This window comes from Choloepus didactylus, chromosome 7 (assembly GCF_015220235.1).
Source record: "Choloepus didactylus isolate mChoDid1 chromosome 7, mChoDid1.pri, whole genome shotgun sequence".
Taxonomy (NCBI): Eukaryota; Metazoa; Chordata; class Mammalia; order Pilosa; family Megalonychidae; genus Choloepus; species Choloepus didactylus.
In genome coordinates this window covers 96,810,426-96,836,124 of record NC_051313.1, presented here as the reverse complement: position 1 = coordinate 96,836,124, position 25,699 = coordinate 96,810,426, and the positions used below count along the sequence as shown (strand labels likewise).

Sequence of the window (25,699 nt, the reverse complement as noted above, 5' to 3'; positions counted from 1 at the left end):
GTTATTCTATATTTATGTGAGAATTGTGATGATTCAGTTCATCAAACTGCACGTAAAATGCATTCAGCTATGCAGAGACAAGACAGGTTCAAAATTCATTGATAGCCGCATCTCAAGAGTAAGCATTTCACAAACAGGCCTGTGCAGAAAGACAGTGTGGCCATCTGAGACAACTTCCCCCAATGCTTTCTCAGTCTTGGTCTGACTGTTCTTGTCTGCAAGCTGCCTCTCATCAAGACTCACTCCAGTTCAAACGAAATACAACAGAAAGGTGTTTTCTCTTCCCCCTTCCAAACCCTTGTTTTCCTCATCTTTCCTATTGTGTGGAATAACTTTGTTCCTATTGAACATGTCCTTCCTGTTTTCTTAATTTTGAAGCTGCATAAATGACAACTTCATCCACAACTGAATTGTTACTTCCTCCTTTCTGATCTTTGAAAACTATCTGAGTTGATATTAAGGCGTGTAGACAAGTCATCCTCTATGATGTCTGTTTAAATATCACCCCTCCTTTATTATAAATACTCTACTTCTTCAATTACAAAAGTACCATATCTCTTGGAATCTAAGATACCGCTTAGAATCTTAGAATTGAAAATATGGTATTTTGTGTTAATGTAGGATATTAAAAACTACAGCTAGGAAAAAATGTAAAAATATATATTGTAGTAATTTCACCATCCAGAGATGACATCTCTTGAAATTTGAGTATTTTTATATATCTATCAGATGTTATTCCTACAGAAAAAGTTGGATAGGTAGATAATGAGATATATTATATGGGAAAATGAGATACTACGGTAAAAAAAATTGTGACAAGGAAAATTTTGCTAACATTTCTATTAACAGCATATGAGAATGCCAGTTTCTCAGCATTCTTTCAAACCACCAGGTGTCCATTAAGAGGTTTATTCTGTATTCCTGTTTTGCTTTGGTTACTCAGTATCATTGTTCTTTTAATAAAATGGGCATATTTTCACTACAACAATTCAAATAATACAGGGAACAAAAATAAGAATTTTTTTTATCCCAAGTGACATTAGCAGCCAAATCATTATTAACATTTGGTGAAAAGCATATAAGATAAGTCTCTCTGTAGACAGAGATATATTGGAATGTTGATGAAAAGTTAGATGGACAAAAATAGAAAATATAGAATAGTAGTATTTTAAATATTAATATTCAGCTTAATTTTACTCAAATTTAATGAAATTTAATGAAGTGATGTGAACGAACTATTTTTGGTTCTTCAACACAACAGACACTGGCTCCTAAAAGAAACCTTCACAGTTAACAAAAAAAAAATATTTATGTGTGTTCTAGTTTGTTAATGCTGCTGGAATGCAAAACACCAGAAATGGACTGGTTCTTATAAAAGGGGTTTATTTGGTTACACAGTTACAGTCTTAAGGACATAAAGTGTCCAAGGCAACATATCAGCAATCCGGTACCTTCACTGGAGGATGGCCAATGGCGTCCGGAATACCTCTGGTAGCTGGGAAGGCACGTGGCTGGTGTCTGCTCTGAAGTTCTGGTTTCAAAATGGCTTTCTCCCAGGATGTTCCTCTCTAGGCTGCAGTTCCTCAAAAACGTCACTTTCAGTGCTGTTGCTGTGTCTGTCCTCTCTTAGCTTCTCCGGAGCAAGAGTCTGCTTTCAACAGCTGTCTTCATACTGTCTCTCATCTGCAGCTACTCTCTCAGCTTCTGTGCATTCTTCAAAGTGTCCCCTTGGCTGTAGCTCCTCTTCAAAATGTCACTCACAGCTGCACTGTGTTCCTTCTGTCAGCTTATTTATATGGCTCCAGTGATTTAATTTAGACTCACCCTGAATGGGTGGGGTAACAGTTCCATGGAAATTATCCAATCAGTCATCACCTACAGTTGGGTGGGTCACATGTCAATGGAAACACTCAAAGAATTACAATCTAATCAACACTGATACGTCTGCCCACACAAGATTACATCAAAGATAATGGCGTTTTGGGGGACATAATACATTCGAACTGGCACACTACATTAAAACAATTAGAGTTTGGAATAATTCATCTTAACTACATATTTCAATTTTAGATTATATCTATTGTCTAGTTGTCCATAGATAAATAAGTGTAAATTTATCATTCGTATAGTTCTTTCCACCTCTTCTTCCCTCATACATCTAATATTTTTAGTTATATTATTGTTTTTATATTTTAAAGGATTTAAAATTTTGCATTCTGCTCTGAAACCTTGATTTCCACAGTTGTTTAGACTTTATCATATATTTAATGGATTCAATGATAAGCAAATATTTTTTCATGATGTCTTATCTATCCTTGAGTTCTCTAATATTTTATTTTATTGGATGAATTTTGTTCTCTGGTAATTTTGTATCAAGAATGGTTCTTAAGGTCTGAATACCCTAATATCTTACATGTTTGAGAAAGTGTTTTTATATTGAAGAATAATTTGAGTTAAATTCTTGGGACCATACAACCTGCAGAACTTTGCAAATGTTGTCCCAGCGTTACTGGCATTGTCTTCCTGAAAAGAAATACCAGGGCAACCTGGTGTTTTTGTCTTCTTATAAGTGACATGCTTTTTCTACCCAAATACATATATTAATCTTCTTTATCTTTGAATTTTAGTATATTCACTTTTTAAAAGTATATATTATGCATATGCTGAATGTTCTGTATCTTCTATTATTTTATAATATTTATATTATAATTTTTTATCATTTCATTTATGATTTCTCCTAGTCTATCCTACATATTGTTGAACGTTTATTGTATTTGGTGTTGATTCTCCAAAAGGCTTTTACCTTTGAAATGTTTTTTAACCTTTTTGTTCCCTTTCCTTCAGTTGTCTTTTTTTTTTTTTAAGTTTTAAAAAAAACATTTTTTTTTTTTTTTCAAACTTTTAATTGTGCAATATAGAAAACTGAAAAGCACAAGAAGCAAACACAAAAGTCATCCAGAATCACAAGCAGTTTACGGGTTGACATATCCTTCTAGGTGCTTTATGTGTATACATACAACTGAGCATACATTTTTATGTGTTTCATGCTTTTTCATGAATATTTACCAATTCAAAGTCCCAAAGCTGTGAGTACTGGGATATAACCAAGAATACATGACACCACCTTCAGTTGTCTTTTAAAGTGTTCTTTGAGCTACATTTTGAGAATTTCTATCTGTAATTTCTTTTAAGCTATGCTTGAATGCTTCTCCAGTTTCCTTGGATAATTCCTCTTGGGCTGTATATTCTTTATGCATTGTTTGCCTGTGTTCTTATTTTAAATTTCACTTTCTCACCAGCACTTCCTACCTTTCCAATTCACTTCCTCTTACTGCTCTGAACCCAACAGTCCATCAACCCCATAAAAACAACTGTTGAGTTAATCCTTTCAGTCCAACCACCATTGAAGTGAACCTCTTTCCCTTGATGCCCACACTCATTTCTTTACCCAAGTAAAATTCCATGGTGAAGCATTATAATCACTGCCTCACATATACCCTGGCCTCTCTGTCCCTTACTTGATTCATCATGTTTGCTTATCAAAATCTCAACTCCAAATTAGCCTATTTTGTGCCTGTGGCAGTGCATCTGAATGTATGTGGAAAAAAACTCATAACCATGCTGATTTCACTTTAATTTATAGCCAAGCCATCCTATTCTAGATTCCTAGTTTTACCCTCCCACTTTGCAGGTGATTATCTCAAAAGCTTTCCTTTCTTCTCAAACCCCCTAATACCTCCACCCTGTCACTCTCAGCTGATGATCTTGCACCACCAGCATGCACTTCTTCATTCTGTCTTCCCACCTCAAACACAGACAGATCAGTCGTGTTTCCACCTAAATCCCTCCTGTATTCTAGAGGCCTTTTCAGGAACACGCAGGGACAATTTCCCCCTTCTTTTCTCTTTAACCGCTTTTATTTTTGCCATCATACAAACATGCTGTTATTTTTCAGATCTTAAAAATTTTTTAAATATTAAAAAATCTTTTTCCTGACCTCACTTTTCCCACATCCCATTTTTGTTCTCTCTATACAGCAAACTTTTCACACTAGTTTTCTATACTCACTTTATTCAATTTCTTTCCTCTCCTTTTCTCTTACACCCTTCTAATCAATTCATCCCACCCTCTTCTTCACAAAAATGTTTGTTTCAAGGTTACCAATGACCTCCACATTGCTAAATCCATTGGTCGTATCCTAGATCTGCACTTTCCTTCTGGTTTTTCCTTACTGGATGCTCCTTTCCGGTGTTTTTGGCTCTTCTCTCCTTTCCCTGTATTCACACATTTTTTTTAATGTTGGAGTGTCCCAGTCTCAGTTTTTCGTCTTCTTCTTCTGTCTATTCTCAGTCATTCTCTGGTGACCTTTTCAGTCTGAGTCCATCCTGGCTTCAAGTACTGTATTAGTCAGGGCTTTCCAGGGAAACAGAACTGACAGGATAAAAAAATGGAATTGGTTCACATGAAGTGGGGATTGGCAAGTCTGGATTCCAAAAGGCAGTCTGCAATCTGGGAACTCCGATGAAGGTTTTGATGAATTCAGCTGGCTGGCTGAAGTAGAGATAGAAGTTCTGACTGTTGAAATCATCAGTTCTCCCTTTAAGACCTTCAAATGATTGGATGAATCTTCTCTCATTGCTCAAGGCAGTCACCTTTGCAGATATAATCAGCCATAGATGAAATCAACTGACTGATGCTTGAAGTCCATGAAATCTCCTCATGGTAACAATCAGGCCAATACTTAACTTGACCAAACAAGCAGACACCATAATATAGCCAAGCTGACACTTAAATGTAACCATCACAAATGTCATCTAAAAGCTGCCACCTACTAAATTTATATCTCTAGTACAGTCCTCTCTCCTGAACTTCAGATGTATATATTCTATAGCCTAATTGACGTCTCTGCCTGGATACCTGATACCTCATATTTGGCATTTCTAAAACTGACCTCCTGACCTCCCCCCTCTTATCCTTGCTTATACTTGCTGAACAGCATTAGCGCTTTCCATAGCTGTTCATGGCAACTCTAATCTTCCATTTGCTCTGGCTGAAAATCTTGGAATCATCCTTTATTCCTCTCCTTGCAGCTCACCCCCAATTTGTTAGAAACTCTGCTGATTCTTCCAACCTCTATCCAGAATCCACCCACTTTTGACTATCTGAAGTACTGCCATTGTTGCCTGAGCATTGACCATTATCTTTATCTGGATTGCTGAAGTAGTCTCCAACAGGTATTCTTGCTTTTACAGTCCATTTTCAACAGAGAAACCAAGGTGTTCCTTTTGGATCATTAGTCAGAAGTGCCACTCCTTTGCTCAGAACGCTACAGTGTTTTTCCATTTCCCTCAGAGTAAAAGCAAATGTCCTTACAGTGGCCTCCAAGAGCCTACATGGCTTATGACTCCCATGACTGCCTCAGCCCCATCAACTTTCTTACCTCAGCTTCTATTCTTCTGCACGGTGTTCTCTCTGCTCCAGTGGTTCTTTAATATTTCAACCACACACACCTTAGGGCCTTTCCCTCTTTACCAGATAACTGATGTGTTATCTATCTAGTCTTCACCCAGATCTCACCTTTTCGGTGTGATCTCCCTGGCTCCCCTATTTAATATTGCTTCCTGCCTTCTGCCTCAGCACTTCACATCCCCTTATCTACTCTATTTTTATTCTTTCATTCTATACCAATGTTTATGCTATAACATAGTATATAATTTATTTAGTTTTTTTAATGTGGATTGTGTAATATCTGTCTTCCCCACTAGAATGAAGCTCCTTGAGAGCAGATGTCTTTGCATTATTCACTGACGTAGCCAAACTACCTAATACAATGCCTGTCAATAAATACAGTTAATGCTTTTCTATTCAGTGAATGAATGCTTTTTAAGCTTAAGGCCTGGGCTGGTTCTCTTCTGTTATTACTTATCTTTAAATAGGCAGGTATTTGTTGAAAATAGAGTGGAGAGAAGTTCAAGGAGAAAGCTAGGGCTGATGCAACTCTGATTCAAGTTTGTAATTCTTGGATCCATTCCCACCGTATCTACTCTTCTTGGGGCATCTATCTTCCTGGGGGCAAGGAAGTTTATAACTATAGTTTATAGCTCAGAGAGGATGGTGGGACTCACAGCAAATCCCTTTCAGGGCTCTTTGCTGCCGTGTGCTACCGTTTGCCTTCCTTTTTCTCTACTCTGCTCCATCTGTCATCGGTCTCCCCTAGCAGCTTGACTGGGACTTTGGTAATACAGATGGCTTCCAGCATGGTTTCTTCTTCAGCTGACCTCCCATGGGTCGTGTGGACTGGGACTGACATATTCCAAGATTTTCATGGCCTGCTCAGTACCCTAATTATAAATATCTTGTAGAGTAAGTCTGGACTGTCCTGTATACTTTATGGGGGAAATTGTTTCATGCCAGGAAATGGGGGAAAGGGTGTTAGGGGAGGTGTTGACTCTCAGCATCCACTTTTATTTAGCACAGACAAAATGAGTTTTTCAGCTGGGCCTCAAAGTTGTGATTTGGGATTATGGCACTTGCTTGGTTCACTAAGATAGAAAGAGGGATTTGAGGTTTTTAATTTGTTTGTTTTGCTTTCCTAATTTTTTGGTGACTTTTCAGGAATAAAATGTCTTTATACTGCCACAGTAACTGGAAATGCAGCTCTTTTTTGGTTATCTGTTAAAAGTCTCATTCCTTCTAAATCTCTCCTTCTTTTGTATATTTCATGATCAATTTTTGTCTCCTTTGGTGATGTTCTTGATCTGGAAAAATTTTCCTGCTGCCCGCTAGGTGATTGATGTGTTTTTTTCCTACCATCAGAGAAATAAAATTGATTTATTAGAATCAAAATTGATTCAACGTTGATTTATTAGAACTGATTATTCATCATCTTTACAACATATTTATCCATGCTACTCGTGATATAAACATGCTTACTTTTAATCACTCTGACATTGTTTGTATATTCTCCTTATTTGTTTGTTGCAGTAGCGCGTTCATTTTTGTAAATTCCTAGAAACAAGGATCTTTATAAATTTACTTCACATGTGTGACATTTAAGTCTACTAGTAGGCAAATTACTTCTGGAGAATATGTTTATTTTTCAAAAATATTTTAGGTCACCTGGCATTGTTAGGTGATCTGGAGCAGATTTTAATTCATTTCTCCATTACTTATACCTCACTTAGTAATTACTACATTCAGGAAATTAATGCATCAGTGAATTAGAGAACTATTAAATAGCCCAAGTAGGTTAATGTTCCTTATCAGAGAGCTTAACATACTCCGACAGAGTGCCTTACAAATTTATCTCAACAGATTCTATTTGCTACCCTTTCTCTAGAAGACAAATCTATTAGATTCAACTTTCTTGAACAAATGAATTTAGCTTTTATCAAGTGCTCAACACAGGGGAATACAAGGAAGATCAATAAATAGTTCCTGCTCTTAAGAAATTTAGGCAGAAATATTCACAACTAATTCTAGCATGTGGTGATAATCTCTCTCTCTCTCTTTCTCTCTCTCTTTCTTTCTCTCTCTCTCTCTATATATATATCACAAAGATTATGGTAGGTAGAAATATACTTGTAATTTCTTTCTTTGCTCCTAATAATCTCATTTCTCTCCCCTCCCTTATCTTTCCTAAGCCTCTGTCCATCCCCATTATTAATACTGTAGTTATAAAAAACATTTCACTGAATCAAAAATGCCATATATTATGAGATGTGGCATTATCATATATTCCACTATAAAGAAGAAAATATTACTAATTAATCTACTAACATTCACACAATGCAAAGACTCTGAGTTGGAAGGAAACAAATCATTGTATGAACCCAAAGAAAGTTATGTTTTCTGAACCTCAGAAAGCAAAGACTTGTAGGCCATGAAACAAAGTTTGGTCAAGGGTGTTAAGGATGTGGTTAAGGATCTTAAGAGCAAAAGGCAGTAAGTCATTGAAGTGTTTGAAATAGCAAGATGGCGTGATCTTATTTGCATTCCTTAAAGATTGCTCTGTCTGTAAAGATTGTGATAAAAAGAGGCTAATTATAATAGTGCAAGTAAAATATTGCTCTGAATTTAGGAAGATGGTGGAAGATCTGGGGAGATATGAGTGGATCAAGAGATATTTAAAGAGAAAAGCTGACAGATATGATGTGGGTTTGGAATGGATTGTGGTAAGAGAGGAGTCTAGGATGACCCACTCTTCATTATGGCTGAATGAACTGGATGGATGTGTCAGCATACAATAATATGGAGAAGGAGTTCGCCGTTGAACCTGATGATTTTGAGGTGTCATTGTGATGTAAAAATACAGATGTAGGAGCAGGCAAATAGATATACTTATTTCAAAATCAGAGGAGAGAAAAGTGTTGAAGATGGATGGGACTGAACAGAATAAAGAGAATAAGGGGAAGAAGTTCACTGCTGGATCTAATGATTTTGAGATGTCTTTGAGGTGAATAATTGAGTTCATTCAAAACTGATAGTTTTCCAGATGGGTAAAATGAGTCAGAAAAACCAGGGGTTTAGAATATGAGCACTGATTTACATGTTACTAACATGACAGAAAGCTTAATAAAACCAATGAAAGAAGGGGATTGATGGATTTGAAGAAAATAGAAAAAATCATTGTATTAGAGCCATAGTAACTCCATCCTCAGCAATTTTATGATTCTGTCATTTCATTTTCTTACCTGTTAAATTTTTTATCATTCTTCATGAGAAAATTTAAAAGTAATCATGTAATAATAAGGAGGGACTATTTTACAGGTTGGGAATACAGTGTTATAAGCTGACTAATAGCCATAATATCCTATATTAAGTGCTTGATTATGTTATGATTCCAATTGTCTACTTGATACTCATAAATCTATGATATATAAAAATATATATATTTGCCCCTTAAAAAAGTATAAAAATAATGCTTCAGACTTAAATTTCTAATGCGTTTTTTCCCACAATGTCCACACATATTGTAAATAGCAAGCATTCTAGGAGCATAAATTAGTTATTAAGTGCCATTGCAGATCATTTGACATGGCTTTATTGGGGCCACCATTTGGTTTTCCCCCATTCATCCTTTTTTTCCCACTCCTCCATTCTGAATTACAGATGATCGTTAAGCCTGACTTGCTTGCTAGGTTATGCTTAACCCCTGGCAAATTGATAAATTCTGAGCAGATGTTTTAATCAAAGGTTTTAATGCATGGGAAACTCTAAGACAGTTGAATGAACATTTCTAATATACTTTATTTAGCAAATGAAAATAAATGTGTGATAATTAGTTTAGACAATGCAAAAACATTTAATTTGGGTGTTAGGATGCCTTTCAACTGCAAAATGCTTAGTTCCTTTCTTGCACTTTCCTTTTTAGAGGGGTGCACTAGTTTGAATAACAGTAGATGCAGCAAGAAAGAGACTCAAATTATTTAATGGCTAATATAGTTATTAGAGTTTGTTTCTAGCTCACATAATAATCCCAGATGGATGTTTCTAGCTGTTATGTAGTTATCTTCTACGTGGCTTCAGGGACCCAAAACTCTTTCCATTTTGTTCTGCCATCTCTTAGAGTCACATGCTGTGGTCTCATCCAGCCTATGGAAGGAAACATGAAGGGGGCTTCTTAAAACTTTAACTCAGAAATGGCCCATATCACTTCACTCATATTCCTTTGACTAGAACATGGCTCCACATAACTGGAAAAAGGTAGCTGAGAAATTAAAAGATTTGGAAGGAACATTTTTTTTTAATCTACCATAACAAATAGAGCTATATTTTGGAGCAGAATTTAAATTTTGCACAAATCTTAAAGGGAAAAAACAGAGACTTAAGTTTTGAATTTGTGGACATCTGTTTTGGTCTATACCATCCAAGCTCTCTGAGATTATTTGTTCTGTCTCTAGAAAATCTTCACTGAGAAACATTGAAAGTCTCTGCTGTGTGAGATTGAATAAATCTCATAATAAATGTATTTGGTACCATCTATATCCATAATCCCTGTGGTAGCACTGCCATATATAATCTCATTTAATACTTACAAAATCTTTATGAGATGTGAATTATTTCATTTTACCAATAATAAGAAGCTGAGAGTATGTAATAAAACCTTTCAAGTACTTCTTTCTTCAAAATTCGTATTCTAACAATATCATCTAATATATATATATTGAAACACAGAAGATCCCATGTCTATACTAACTCAATGTCTGCTCATCACCTAGGTGTTCTCAACTGTTATATTTTTTCTTTTACTAAAAATTTTCTCAAGATAAAAATAAGTGCATCCTTTTTTTTAACCTATCTAATAATTTATTTTCACTTTCTTTGATGAATAATCTTTAGTCTCTATGTATAAACTTTTCCTTAATTTTTCAAAAAGAAACTTGTTGAAGCATAATATGTGTCAAGTACTTTGATAGGCATTGAGAACACAAAAACAAACTAAGATACTGCCTCTGTGTTCAAGCAGGTCATGAAAGGGAAAAAGCAAGACAGTGTATTGTGTGTAGTTTTATTTCAAGAATTCTCAAGCAAAGCCACCATTGCTATTGGTAAATGACTTCAGAATGAATTTTGCTCAGGGATGGAATTCAGAATTATACCTTGTAATTTGATATCTTGCAAAGTTTGGAAGGATTTAATTGAAAATTAAATAGCATCAGTGATACTATTTAGTTTTTTTAAATGCTACCTCTTTCCTAAAGCATTTAACAGTGGGTCAAAACACTATTTGGTACAGAGTTTAGAGGAAATTAGCTAATATAAAATTTTTTTTATATTTTGGAAGTGTAATTGTTATTTTATATCTGTACTTATAGAAGACACTAGCTTGAAGCTTGTTTAACATTACATTATTGCCTTTTCTGATTTTATCATATTATGATAATTTCACAAAATAAATTGGGTGACTTTTGGTAATTTTGAAACTTCCTGAGCTATTTATAAGATATTTTTTCCTTGAAAGAACTCAATGAAACTGCCTGACCCTAAAGTTATTTGGGACAGTAATTATTTTAGATCTTCACTAGCTTACTTATATTCATTTACCTCGTCTGGCTTTTTACTCTTTGGATAAATTTATATATTTCCAGAAAATTAATTCCTCAAAGTTGGTGAATTGGTTGTAATAACAGTGATAATGATGATGGTGATGATGATTATGATGATAAATGTAGTAGTAGCAGTTGTTGCTACAACTCCACATAGTGCCTAATTTGCTTGACACTGTTATAAGTGCTTCACATACATGAACTCAATACCACAACCCTACCTACAGTTAAAAATATATAGCTAAGGGGGAGGAGCCAAGATAGTGGCATAGAGAGGAGTGAAATTTAGTAAGTCTGCTGGAGCAACTAATAAACAGCCAGGAACAACTAGTAAATAATTTGGAATAACTGCTGGGGGACAACCATGACTGTCCACACGTTGTACACCAACCTGGATTGGGAAGAATGCCTGAGACCACAGCATAAAATCTGTAAGTAAAAACTGTGGAAATTCATTGGGAGCCCCCTCCCCACATGGCAGGCTGAGCTGCAAAACCTTGCTGTGGTAGAAAGCAGTACTCTCTGAGCCAGTGAATATAGCTCAGCCTAACCCCAACTGGGGATTTAATTAACAAATGTGGACTGCTGAATGCAAACTACAAACCTCTAACAAGAAGACAGAGGCTTTAGTGACAACTGACCTTAAGGAACCAGAAGACTCATCTGTCCTGGCAGGGGGAACCCAGAAGACCAGGTATTACCTCTGGCTGACAAATGAAACTGGGGGGCCATAGACTGGCTCTAGAAGGGGGCTTTCTGTCCCTTTTTCTCTCTCTCAGCCTGAGGGGATCAGTGGAGAGAGCCTCAGCCATTTTCACTTCACAGCACTCTGACCCAGACAGGGGTGGAGATAACAGAGCCAGAGAGACAAAGAAGCTATTCAAATGCAGATGATAACTCCCTAGGGGATGTATCTTCCCTAAGAGGAAGGAGATGGGGCCCAGCTCTACTACCTATCTTCCCTTCAGAACCAGATGCCAGAGTCTGGGGGGGGGGGGACAGCTAAAACAGAAATTAAAGGGGCCACACCACTTACACCAGTCGGGAGCCACAGGCTGGCAGGTGCCACCTGTTTGGCATGTTAGGAAAAGAACAGCGGCTAGAGACCTTCACAGGAAAGACTATCAATCTCTAAGATACACCCTCAGGGAGAATTGTAACTGAATATAACCCCATTCTGAGATCTGAACTCGTTCTGGTCTGGGAAAATCTGATTAGGGTAACCAAGGAAACCAGATGCCTGGAAAATAGAAAACTGCAATCTTTACTAGAAAAATGAAGATATGGCCCAGTCAAAGGAAAAATTTACACCTCACTCAAGATACAGTTGAAATATTGTTTCACTTTAATGAAACAATCTATTAAAGATTTTCAAAGAAATGTGCTAAATCAAATAAAAAACCAAATCAATGAGTTCAAGGAAGATATGGCTAAAGAGATGAAGGCTATAAAGAAAATACTGGGCTAACATAAGGTAGAAATCTAGTTTGAAAAAACAACTGGCAGAATCTATGGAAATGAAAAGCACAACACAAGAGATGAAAAGTGCAATGGAGACATACAACAGCAGATCTCAAGAGGCAGAAGAAAACACTCAGGAACTGGTGAACAAGATACCTGAAATCCTACACACAAAAGAACAGACAGGGAAAAGAATGGAAAAATAGGAGCAACATCTCAGGGAATTGAATGACAACATGAAGCACATAAATGTGCATGTCATAGGTGTCTCAGAAGGAGAGAAGGGTGAAGGGGCAGAAGCAATAACAGAGGAAATAATCAATGAAAAGTTCCCATCTCTTATGAAAGACATAAAATTACAGATCCAAGAAGTGCAGTGTACCCCAAACAGAATAGATCTGAATAGGCCTACACCAAGACACTTAATAATCAGATTATCAAACATCAAAGACAAAGAGAGAATCCTGAAAGCAGCAAGAGAAAAGCAATCCATCACGTAAAAAGGAAGCTTGATAAGACCATGTATGGATTCTCAGCAGGAACTATGGAGGCAGGAAGGAAGTGGTGTGATATATTTAAGATACTGAAAGAGAAAAACCACCAACCAAGAATCCTATATCCAGGAAAACTATCCTTCAAATATGAGGGAAAGTTTACAATATTCTCTGACAACAACAATGAGAGAGTTTGTGTACAAGATACCTGCTCTACAGGAAATACTAAAGGGAGCAGTATAGATAGATAGGAAAATACAGGAGTGAGAAGTTTGGAACACACTTTTGGGTGATGGTAGCACAGCAATGTAAGTACACTGAACAAAGATGATTGTGAGTATGGTTGAAAAAGGAAGGTTAGGAGCATGTGGGACACCAGAAGGAAAGAAGAAAGATAAAGACTGGGTGCTCAATGATTCTGATAAAAAGTACAAATATGCTTTTACATGAGGGAGAACAAATGAATGTCAATATTGCAAGGTGTTAAAAATGGGGTGGGGTTGGTGGAAAAATACAATGCAAACTAGAGACTATAATTAACAGAAACATTGTATTATGGTTCCTTTAATGCAACAAAGGCAATGTACTAAAGCTAAAAGCCTATAAAAGGGGACATAAGGGAGGGTTATGGGACTCTTGGCAGTGGTGATGTTGTCTGACTTTTATTCTACTTTAGTTGAATTCTATCTTTCCTTTTGTTGCTTTTTAGCTATGTTTTTTTCTTCTTTCCTTTTTTTTTTCTTTTGTTTCTCTACCTCCTTTGACTCTTCCTCCTTGGTGGAAGAACTGGAGATGTTCTTATATAGATAGTGGTGATAGTGGTGAATACATAAATATGTGACTATACAAGGAACCATCAGTTGTTTACTTATGATGGAAAGTATGGTGGGTGAACAATAACATCTTAAAAAAAATGAGTTGATGAAGAAAACTCGAGGGCACTATATTGTGTGAAATAAGTCAGACACATAAGTACAAATATTGCATAGTCTCACTGAGATAAACTAATGATAACATGTAAACTCATAGACATGAAATATAAGTTACCAGGATATAGAATGAGGCTAAAGAATGGGGAGCAGTTGTTTATTATGCACAGAATGTTTAATTAGGTTGGAAATGGACAGAGGTGATGGTAGCATGTTATTGTGAGAATAACTAACAGTGCTGAGTGGTGTGTGTCTGTGGTGGAAAGGGGAATCTTAGAGTCACTTATGTCACTGGAAGGAAAGTTGGAGGTTAAAAGATGGGAATGTATAAAACAGTGAATCTTATGGTGGACAATATCCATAGCTAACTGTTCAAATATTAGACATCTCTTTCATGAACTAGAACAAATGTATGACACTATAACTGGAAGTTAATAATAGAGGTGTGTATAGGGAAAAAAATATACCTGTTGCAAACTATGTAGTACCGTTAGTAGTATTTTAACATTCTTTCATCAACAGTAACTAATGTACTATACTGATACTATGAGTCAATAATGGAGGGGGGTGGTTAGGGGTATGGGAGGATTTGAGTTTTCTTTTTTTGTCTTTATTCCTTTTCTGGAGTAATGAAAATGTTCTAAAAATTGAAAAAAAATTAATTGTGGTAATGGATGCATAGCTGTATGATGGTACCGTGGGCAATTGATTGTGCACTTTGGATCTTTGTATGGTATGTGAACAATCTCAATAAAATAAAATTAAAATATATATATAGCTAAAATATTTTAATAATAAGATTCTGATGCTTTGTATCAAAACTGCTGGATTATATTTATGTTTACATTTATGTTTATATTTATTTACATAATATACATTTAGAGAGTATGTGTGTGCGTACTATTTTTTAAAAAGCTGCTTTTAAGGAGTGCAGAAGGGTGTGAAATTGTACAATATATGAAATTACTCATTTGATATAGGTAGATACTAGTATTTTTGTGTTTATTTCCTGATTTTGATAATATTAAAATATTTAGAGTACCATTATTTTAATAACATATATATTGGCTTTCTGTCATATAAAAATTTCTTTTTTTCCAAAAGCTCTTTTGAGAAAACATAAAATCTTTCAGAACAGATTGAGAAAGAAAATCATCTATGGGTGACTTACTAGAGACTGTAAAACACAAATTAAACAGAAAGATTAAAATAACAATATAAAGTTGAACCAAGCAAGTACGAAGAAAAAATAAAGTAGAAATTGTAATACCTGTGTCAGAAAATGTGACATCAAAACAAGCAAACCTTTTAAAAAGTAATAGAACAAGACAGCCATTTCAACAATTAAATTTGTATAAAGTAACAAGCACAATAAATTTGAGGAAAGTTCATAACGTATTTGCTGAGGGTGATTTAATACAACTCATGGAACCTCTGAGGCCTTGTTGCAAGATGCCATGGAATATTTTGTAGGATATTAACCAAATGAGCCCTTTACATCTTTGTTTTACTTTCCTGGAGGATCAATTCTGATTCATAACAACCTTGACTCAAGTGTGAATTTTGCTATTGTAAATTTAGCTTCCTTACCTAATATGGTTTCCTTTTGATTTGTTTATAACATTTGCATTTTATTTATTTTGTTACTCATATGTCTCAGCCTGTTCTCTACTCATGTTATTGTTCCACAAAAGCCAAACTTTCCTTCAACCCACTGAGGATGGAAAGTCAAACTTATAGAGATTTCTTCTGGTTCCTGTATTAAATAATTTGCCAAGATGTTAATTTTCTCCAAAAGCACAGGATGATCTTACATGTCCCTTGAATATATATATATATTCATTTGTTTATGCTGAGTGATATTTTGATTTTACCTCCTCTGTGTATCTCTCTAGATTCTTGTGGTTGCTAACAGAGAGGGTTTTAACTCATTCTTGCTCTCATCACTATCTTATGGTTCTCTGATACAATTCCCATCCTATATTCTGAATCAAAGTTTGGGTTAATATGTACAGCCCCCAGCCCCACTGCTGTGCCTTATAGAACTTCTCCATTGGTGCTCTACTGTATTGATATAGAATATGATCATGTCAATTATCATTTGTCACTACAAGGAATCCTCCTGCTCCACGGTCACAGTTTTTTATGAGGATTACTTCTCCCAAAATGAGATGCTTCACAGACCATATTGTATTTATCCTGCTATTTTCTGGAAGTTACCTGGATGAGTTGAGGAATAATGGATGATGAATAATATTGTTGAGAGAGAGAATCATGATATGAGGAAGGCATAGGATGGAGCTTGTAGGGCATTGTTAGTTCATCATGGTTAGAGTTTTGAACCTCATCCCAAGACATTATTTTCAAAGGATTTCAACAGAGAAATTATGTAATTTGCATTTTTAAAAAAGGTCACTCTATTGATGCTCAGATAATGATGTTAAGTGGTTGAAGGTGGAAGGAACAGACAAAGGAAGATCAATTTGGAAATAATGTCAGAATCCCTGATCAAGAAATAGCAACAGCTTAGACTAGGATGGCAATTGTGAGGATGAATATGAGGTATATTTTTTGGTAGAATTGATAGGACTTGGCAATTTGTTGGGTGGGGTGGTGTTTGGAAAGTAAGATGTCAAGGTTGACTTCCAAGTATCTTCCATGAGCCATAGGATGCATAGATATGCCATTTGCAAATATGGATACCACTGGAAGAGGAGCAGATGGAGGTAGAAAGGAGTCAGTATAGATATACCGAATTTAAGACTTCTGGAGACATCCAAATGAAAATATCAAGTATGCATATGTTTCTGGAGTGAAACAATGGATGTTTAGGTGTCTAAAGCAAAAAAATTGAAAATGATCAGGTTGTAAATGGTAGATAAGACCATGAGAGTGATGACATCCTTTTGAGACAGAAATGTAGAAATACCAAAGGAGGGTTTAGGACCAAAACTTGAAGAACTCCAACATTTAAAGGTCAAATAGAGAGGGAGGGACTGACAAAAGACAGAGGAAAAGTGGCCAAGGAGGGATAAAGAAAACCAGGAGTGTATGGTGTCATACAGATCTGAGGGAGAAAGTGTTACAAGAAGGCAGGAATGGATAGCAGTATGGAATGCTGCTGAGGGATCAAGTTAAACAGGTGCTAAAATGTGACCTTTGGGCTTAGAAATTACAGTCTGCAGAAAAAGAAAGGATAAATGACTTGGTTCTTCTTGCTAAAACTTTGAAATTGCATCTGTTTGAGTAATTGCAATGCATATTTGTCTCCAACTTAAGTCCTGTCAAATTTGGTTTCTTTTATGTGAATGTCCTTGACATTCATACATTTCCCTATTGGGTGTGTATTAAACTTGTTAGAAAGAAAAAATATCCTAATTAGTCAAGATTATAGGAAGGCTAAGAGAATCTTTTGGCTGTTACATTGAATGACTTCTGTGCTGGTTTGAATCTGTTATGTACCCCATAAAAAGACTATGTTCTTTTAATCCACTCTTGTGGGGGCAGGCCTATTGTGGATGGGAACTTTGATTTAATTGTTTCCATGGAGATGTGACCCATCCAGTTGTAGGTGAGACCTTTTGATTAGATTATTTCCATGGAAATGTGACCCCAGCCATTCAAGGTGAGTCTTAATTTGTTTACCAGAGTCCTTAAGAAGCTAAAAGAGAGAGAGAGCAAGAGCTCAGAGTCCACACAGACCCAGACATTTGGAGAAGCTGAGAGACATTTTGGAGAGAAGCTAAGAGGTGTAATCCAGAGTTTACCCCTGGGAGAAGCTAAGAGAAGAGCTGAGACAGAAGCCCAGAGACATTTTGGAGAAAGCCACTGAAACCAGAAGCTAAACCCAGGAAGGAAAGTTCAGCAGAGCCAGCCATGTGCCTTCCCATGTAACAGAGGAACCACAGATGCCATCAGCCTTTCCTCAAAGAAGGTTACCTACCTATTGCTGCCTTAATTGGGACATTTTCATGGCCCTAGAACTGTAAATTTGTGAATGCATAACCCCCCATTCTAAAAGCCAATCCATTTCTTGTATTTGGCATTCAGCAAACGTAGCAAACCAGAACAACTTCCCAAAACACCTGATTGGTAAGTGAAAGACACACATTATTTAGTTCATGTAGATATTCCCTAAATTGATTCTCATCTCAAACTTTCAACAAACTTTATGAGCAATAGTCGTGTACTAGACACTCTGCTAGGTATTGGGGATACCGAGATTAATAATATAGAGAGCCTTAACAAGTGAAATAAAATAAAGTGAGACCCACTAATTTGATGCAGCTATGGAAAGCTATCAATAAATCACACTTTCAATGGGAAGCCATTGAAAGTCTCTTGGGACTCTTGGAATCCTTTGCACTGAACAAACTGATAGAAACTTGGAGGTGGAAAGGGCCCAGGGGACAGTGGAACTTGATAAATGGGTTTTATGTTCCTTTTATTTTCAGTGTGATTGAATCATGTTGCTTTCTCTGTCACTACTGAATCAAATTGACATGACAGTTTGTGCTCCATTTGTTTTCTTTTGTTTGACATTGGTTTTTCACTGATTTGTCATCTCAAACACTGACTGGTCCATTCCATTCTGAAACTTCCATTCCTATGAACAGGCCTTTTACAAAATAAAACAATAGCAATAAAAATTTACTTTTATTTAGGTGAAATTACATTTTTTTAAAATATAATTTTGGAATTGATTCTAATTATGTTAATGAGTACTTATCTATGCTAAGTACTATGCTACTATGAGTTTTGTTCAAAAAAGCTTTCTTGACATTCATAAAAACCATGGTTTATGGAACACCTATATAAAGTTCTCTAAGATCTGTTTGGCGTCCATGTAGGACAATGCAGGACAAACCTTGACTATGGAGAAAATGAGGTACTGTGGAAAGCCTGTGGGCTTAGGAATGGAGTTTAGGTTCTGCCCTTCTCCAGGGTGATTGCTGGAACATTATTTAGTTTTCCTGGTACAGTGCTACCTTCCAAAGTTAACTTAATAAATGGTGCTTGGTGATTTTGTTTTATAATTTAATATCTGCTGTGCTGGGTGTTGCCCTCAAGATTCCATACAGGATTGAATCTACATGGTGGTTAAGGAAGGCATGTGTTTGAATTTCCAGAGATGTGGGTGGAGAGGACATCAGGGGTAGCGGGTACAGTGGGCTCTGACTTCTGTCTGTTAACTGGATTATGGCTTGGCTGTCAACTGAAAGAGAACACTTTCAGGGTCATCAGTGTTCGTTTGCAGACAGCACATTATTCAAGGTTACCATTTCAGAATCTAGGATCAGAATTTTGTCCTATGTTCCAGGAATATGACATATATGACAATTCTGATGGATGAAAGAAGCAGGAGGTTTTGTTAAAAGATGTGCATTGCTATGGAAATTTGCAATGTCTTCTCTGAACAGAATCATGTAGGATATTACTGACAGCTTCAATAAGATGAAAGAGAAGGTCAGGTCAAATCTATGTTACAATAAAAAGAGAAAGTTCGCAGAGAACAGAATTGTGCAGATGATGAATGAGTATCACCTGTGAAGCTAAGTGACAACTTTCATTTAATTTGATTGACAAAATAAATGCACTATATATTATTCCTTTCCATCCCCATCATTATCATAATTTTACTTATTAAATTTCTAAATACAAATGATATTGTTGGATGTAGTGCCTGCCACCCTGATTGGAATGTTTCCATAATGACCCAACTGTTCTCCCTGACTCCAACCCACACTTTTCCATTTTAATCCATCCTGCTTGCCATCACCAGCTTTATCTTCCTTGGGCTGCTGCCTACAATTCTCCTTCTTCCAAATATTACAAGGCCAGCTCCTTGCATTTATTGATGCTCTTATCTCAGGCATTCTCTCATTTTCCCTTGGCATAGTCCAGCCAAGGTCCACCATGCCTTCCCTCTTCATCACAGCTGGAAATGTTTCCACCCTTTTCTGAATTTCTCTAGCGCTAGTTTTTATTGCTTGTATTATTTAGTTCTTCTTGGACACTAGTACTAACATTTGCCATTTGACCTTGAAACACCACTTAACCTCTTTGGGCCTCAGATGCCTTATCTGTGGGGCAAAAAAATTTGGATTAAAGTCAGATTAGCTTTGTGGGCTATATGGTCTCTTTGCAACTATTTAACTCTGCCATTATTAGATGCAGACAATATGTAAATGAACGGGCAGGGCTGTTCCAATAAAATGATATTTGCAGAAACAGGCAGCAGTCTGAATTTAGCCCATGAGCTGTATGCAGTTGACCAACCTCTGTAATAGACCATAATTTCTGAGTCATTTTCCAGTGCTGAGTCTATGAGAAAATGAAGAGCCATTTCTATCCTAACTTCTAAAGCTGACATCAAAGAATTAAAATATTCCCTCAAAGTATTTCTTCATAAGACATTACCCTGGTTAATTGCCATTGATGGTGATGAATGGTTTTAGTCTTTGCTTTCTCCTTCCACAGTTCATTTCACATGGTTATGGGCATTTTAACACATATTCTGTAAATAAGGTAAATGCAGAGGGATGATTCTCTCAGTTCCAAAACAGATCATTCTGATCAGAGCATAAACTGAACACAATCTCATCATCAATTTCCTCCATACTCCTTCTGTTCTTTTTAGGTCAAATTATCTACAATATTATACTTGTAATCCTTTTGCTTCCTGATATGTTAGGGTAGGGCAGGATAAAGGATATGGTAGGCACTCAAAGATAGCATCAGTTGGATGATTAATTAATATTAGGAGAACACAGTCAATATTCTGACATTTTCATACTTAAAATGATCTTTCAGAAATCTGTCTGCTTCTCCTACCCATGATAAAATGTGTGGCTCATTGGCAGAACATATCCATAAAAGTACCTAGTCTTAGATTCAGTGAATGCTAGCTTGATTTATATTTTTCTTAAGCAGGAAACGAAGGGGGAAAATGCCTTCATTTAATTTTGCTTCCCCATGCAGATGATTTTCACTCTTCTTTGATCTAGCATTAATTCACATTTGCTGATACCTCTCTAACACTATTACATTCACTAGACATGAGAATTTTTTGAATGAAGGTACTAAACATCTCTGGTAGAACATTCATAATGCAACAAAAGCCCGGATATCTTTGCCTCATTCTTACTGCACTTATCTTTCGAATCTGTGTATAAAAAGAGCTGAGATTCAATCTGAAGTCTTACCTCTAAAAGCAAAATCCTATATCCAGTGTAGCCACATAATTGTTATTGGCTGGAGGCCCATCTGGTGGTTTCTTTATACTTGTATCCTATCTGACTTTCATTTCCTTAATAAGAAAGACTATAGACTTTCCTATGTATTTGTTCCGTTTTCCTCCAAATTTCCTGTTCAAATGTATTTGTTCCCTGTTTTTCTCCAAAGTTTCCTGTGTACTGCACAAAATTTTTTTACATGTCCACTGCTTGGAAACTTTGCTTTTTTCTGTCTGGATGTATAGTCACTATTCACTAATACAGAATTAGTCTGCCCAGAAAACATGAGTTTGAAATCCTGTGTTCAGTCTATTGGGCACATACTGGGATCCCAGAAAGAGTCTTCAAAGGCATAACACTTTTTGTTCTGGATTTTTCTGTTATGCTATAGATAGACAGATAGAGAATTGGATCTACTATCAATATAATAGTAATTAAAAAAACTTTTTTCTTCTAAGTCCAGATTCTTACATGGATGTGAGACCTGTTTTAAGAAACTTGATCCTTAGCAAATGTGATCACAGACTTCCTCTTTGAATAGTTGGCTGTCCCTGTGTCTTTTGGTGTTATACCTGAAAGAAACCCTGAAAAGTCATGGATTTAAAGGCTAATATGCAGAACCACTATCATTAGAGATAATTCAAAAGAATATGAAGGGACTTTTATAGTCTTAGGCAATGATGAATCAACTTAATTGTCAGGAACATATCTCTTGTGTAACGTAAAGTGCACCTCAAAAAATGCCACATTCAATGTACTTATTCATTCAACCTTGAAATCCTGGAGTTATCCTTGACTCAATCTTCTTACTTTTCTGTCCATATAAACTGGCCAACAAACTCAGTCATTTTAACCCCCTAAATAGCTCACAAATCTATGCCCTCCTCTTCAAGGCAGTCCTCTTCAATTCACTCCCTCATCAAATAATTTTTTAGAGCTGCCCATGTGATAGGTACTATTCTAGGTATTGGGGATACAGCAGTTAAAAGAATAAACAATGTTTGCCCTATGGATCTTACATTTTTATTCATATTTTTATCCACTCATGCCTGGACTACAGCAGTCATTTTTTTGCTTCCAGTATCCTCCCCCGAGAATCTATCCCGCACATAATACCAGAGTTGTCCTTCAGAAAAACCATCTGGACCATGTTACATCTTGTATTTGAATGATTCCTCATCATGACCTTTGTAGATGCCAAGCATGGTAGCCGTGGACACTCTACAGCCTGAGCCAAACCTGCCTTTCTAACTTCATTTCTTCTCACCTGCATTGCTGTTCCCAAGTCACAGTAAACCAAGCGCTGCTCTCGCAATGGGGTGAGATGAAATTTCAAGGCTCTCTCGTGATTTTGCATTTTGTTATTATGCCTGAAACTCCACACTCCTCATTTCCACATGAAGAATTCCCACTCAGCTCAGTGAAGGAAGATTTCTTTGCCCTCTACAGGTAGCTCATTTCCTCATCTGTACCCCACTGCAATTTTTTAAATGTGCTTTTTAAAAATAGCAATAATAGAGTTGAAATTATTTGTATACTTGTTTGCTTTCCCTTTTTCACCTCTCCCTATAGATTATCAGCTTTTTGAAGGCAGAAGATATATCATCCTTATACTAAATAATAGCATGTTGAATAAAGGCAGAAATAAATGGATGAAGTACACAAGAGATTCTGTGCTTTCCTTTTATAAGAGATATTTATGGAAATATCAATATTACTTTAAGAAACTTGTCTCTTCAACTCTTTTTTACCACAGCTGGGTGTTTGGACCTCAATAGCAAATTCTACTGAGACTAAAGGAGACAAAATAAACCAGCATTTTAAATCTTATCCAAATTAGTTAATCTAATCCAATAATTTTGCTATCTTAGATTTTTACTATCTTAAAATAGGATTTTAAGAAGTTTGTATTGCTTAGCAGTTTTCTAAATTAGTACTTTTTAACTGAATTTGAGCTTTATACTATTTTAAAGAAACAACATCATTTTTAAAAGGAACATATACAAAGAGATTCATAACCTTAGCAATACAAAATCTTGTATCTTTCATTGATAGGTTTTAATACTTTATTCTGCAGAAACTTTAGGGTCTCTCAATAATGAATTTACAAATTTTCTAAAAGAATGGTGTTTTTAAAACTACCTAATAGTGAACCTAAAAAATGAAAATGTCTTTGGAGTCAGAGATATAATCATAGAATCAGTGTAGGAAGGAATGTAGCAAGACTTGGACTGCACTCAGATATCCTCAGAGAAGGTGGGATGTGGGCAACAAAATATATTTTGTTGAATGCTCCAAGAACCCTGCTGTAAACCTGTCATCTTCAGGGAATACATCCTTGCAGTGGTATCATCATCAAGCCACCCAGGTTTTTTCCATACTAGCATTTTCCCAAGTGTCACTAAAATTTGAGAGAAAAGCAGCATTAATGGGTCTTAACAAATAATTGAAACAATTTAATTTAATGAAGCAGAAAAAAATACAAAAGAACAATGTGAAGTTTAAATTAGGTAGAATCCCTTGAGGAGAAGAAAGCTGGTATTAAGATCTCTCAAGCTTATGAGCCAATTGTACAACTTGTTTTAAATTAGCAAGTTTTTGGAAACAATCTCTGCATAATAAGTTTCAGATTCTGGTCTGTCTAACCAAATGTTTGTGAATCATATTTAAAATGAAGATGTATATGCAAAGGAAAGGAAACAAGTGTATGTAGGTATGTTTAGAGCAAATATGAACGTAATGAAGATCCTCATGTCCTCAAAGAAAGCTATCGACTTAGAAGAGGACATTTGTGAAAATATATGTATATTTCTAGAATTTCCAGTCTATTGCTATAATGACAGCTGTGCTGGTTTGAATCTATTGTGTCCGCCACAAAAGCCATGTTATTTTAATCCTTTCTTGTGGGTGCAGACTTATTGTGGGTGGAATCTTTGGATTAGGTTGTTTCCATGGAGATGTGACCCACCCAACTGTGGGTGAGACCTTTTGATTAGATTATTTCCATGGAGTTGTAACCCTACCATTCAAGATGGGTTGTGAGTAGTTTACTGGAGTTCTTAAGAGAACTCAGAGACCAACACAGACCCAGACACTTGGATGCAGACAGAAAGATTTGCTAATGCTGCCTTTGTGCAAAACACCAGAAATGGATTGGCTTTTATAAAGGGGGTTTATTTGGTTACAAATTTATAGTTCTGAGGCCAAACTAAGGCATCAACAAGAGAATACCTTCACTGAAGAATGGCCGATGGCGTCTGGAACAACTCTGTCACCTGGGAAGGCACATGGCCGGTATCTGCTATCCCTTTGCTCCTGGGTTGCGTTTCAAAATGGCATTCTCCAAAATGTCTCTGGGCTCATCTCTCTCAGCTTCTCTGGAGCAAACTCTGGCTAGCAACTCCAAATGTCTCCAAGCATCTGCTTTCAATGGCCATCTCCAAAATGTCTCTTTCAGCTGCTCTTTCCTCTCACATTTTACTATAAGCTGTAAGGAGAAGCCAGGCTGCATTTTCCATATTTAGCTTGGAGATCTCTACAGCTAAGTATTCCAGCTTGTCACTTTCAAATCGTACCTTCCATCCAATACTAGGGCTCAATTTTGCCTAATTCTCCACCACTTGGAAATAAGAATCGCTTTTTTTCCAGTTTGCAACAACACATTCAACATTTCTGTTCAAGGCCTCATCATAAGTATTGTTAGAGTCCATATTTCTACCAACAGTCTCTTCAAAGCAATCTAGGCCTTTTCTATCCAGCTCCTCACAATTCTTCCAGAATCTTCCCCTTATCCATTTAAAAAGCTGTTCCAACATGTTTGGTATTTGCAAACTCAGCAGCATTCCACTTACCTGGTATTAAAATCTGTTCTGGTTTGCTAATGCTGCCATTATGCAAAATACCAGAAATGGATTGGCTTTTATAAAGGGTGTTTATTTAGTTACAAAGTTATAGTCCTAGGGCCATAAAAGTGTTCTAAGGCTTCAACAAGAGGGTACCTTCACTAAAGAATGGCTGACAGCATCTGGAATGCTTCTGTCAGCTGGGAAGACATGTGGCTGCTGTCTGCTGGTCCCAGGTTGTATTTCAGCTCCTCTCTTATCTCCTTTGCATCCTTAGTTTAGCATCTCCATACATCCTTCTGTCCGCAACTCCAATCATCTCTGTGCATCTCTGTCAGCTCCCAAGCATCTCTCCAAAGGTCTCTCTCAGCTGCTCTTGAGGCATTTTGTCCTCTCTTAGTTTCTCTGGAGCAAACTCTGGACTAGCATCTCAAAGCATAAGCAAGCATCTGGGTCTCCTGGCTTGGCATATCCCAGGGCATTTTCATCCCTCTGCTCTCAGTGTGAGCTTCCTCTAAAGGGCTCCAGTAAACTAATCAAGACCCACCCTGAATGTGTGGGGTCAAATCTTCATGGAAACATTCAATCAAGGGGTCACACCCTAATCAAAAAGATTAATAACTCTGCCCCCATAAGATTGCATTAAAGAATATGGCTTTTGGGGGGACATAATATATCCAAACCAGCGCA

General features: G+C 36.4%; 1 protein-coding gene across 2 annotated transcripts in view; it reads left to right on the top strand.

Annotated features, from left to right (window-relative positions):
- TINAG (tubulointerstitial nephritis antigen) overlaps positions 1 to 25,699 on the top strand; it is an 88,792-nt gene that overhangs the window by 51,300 nt on the left and 11,793 nt on the right. The window lies entirely within an intron of this gene.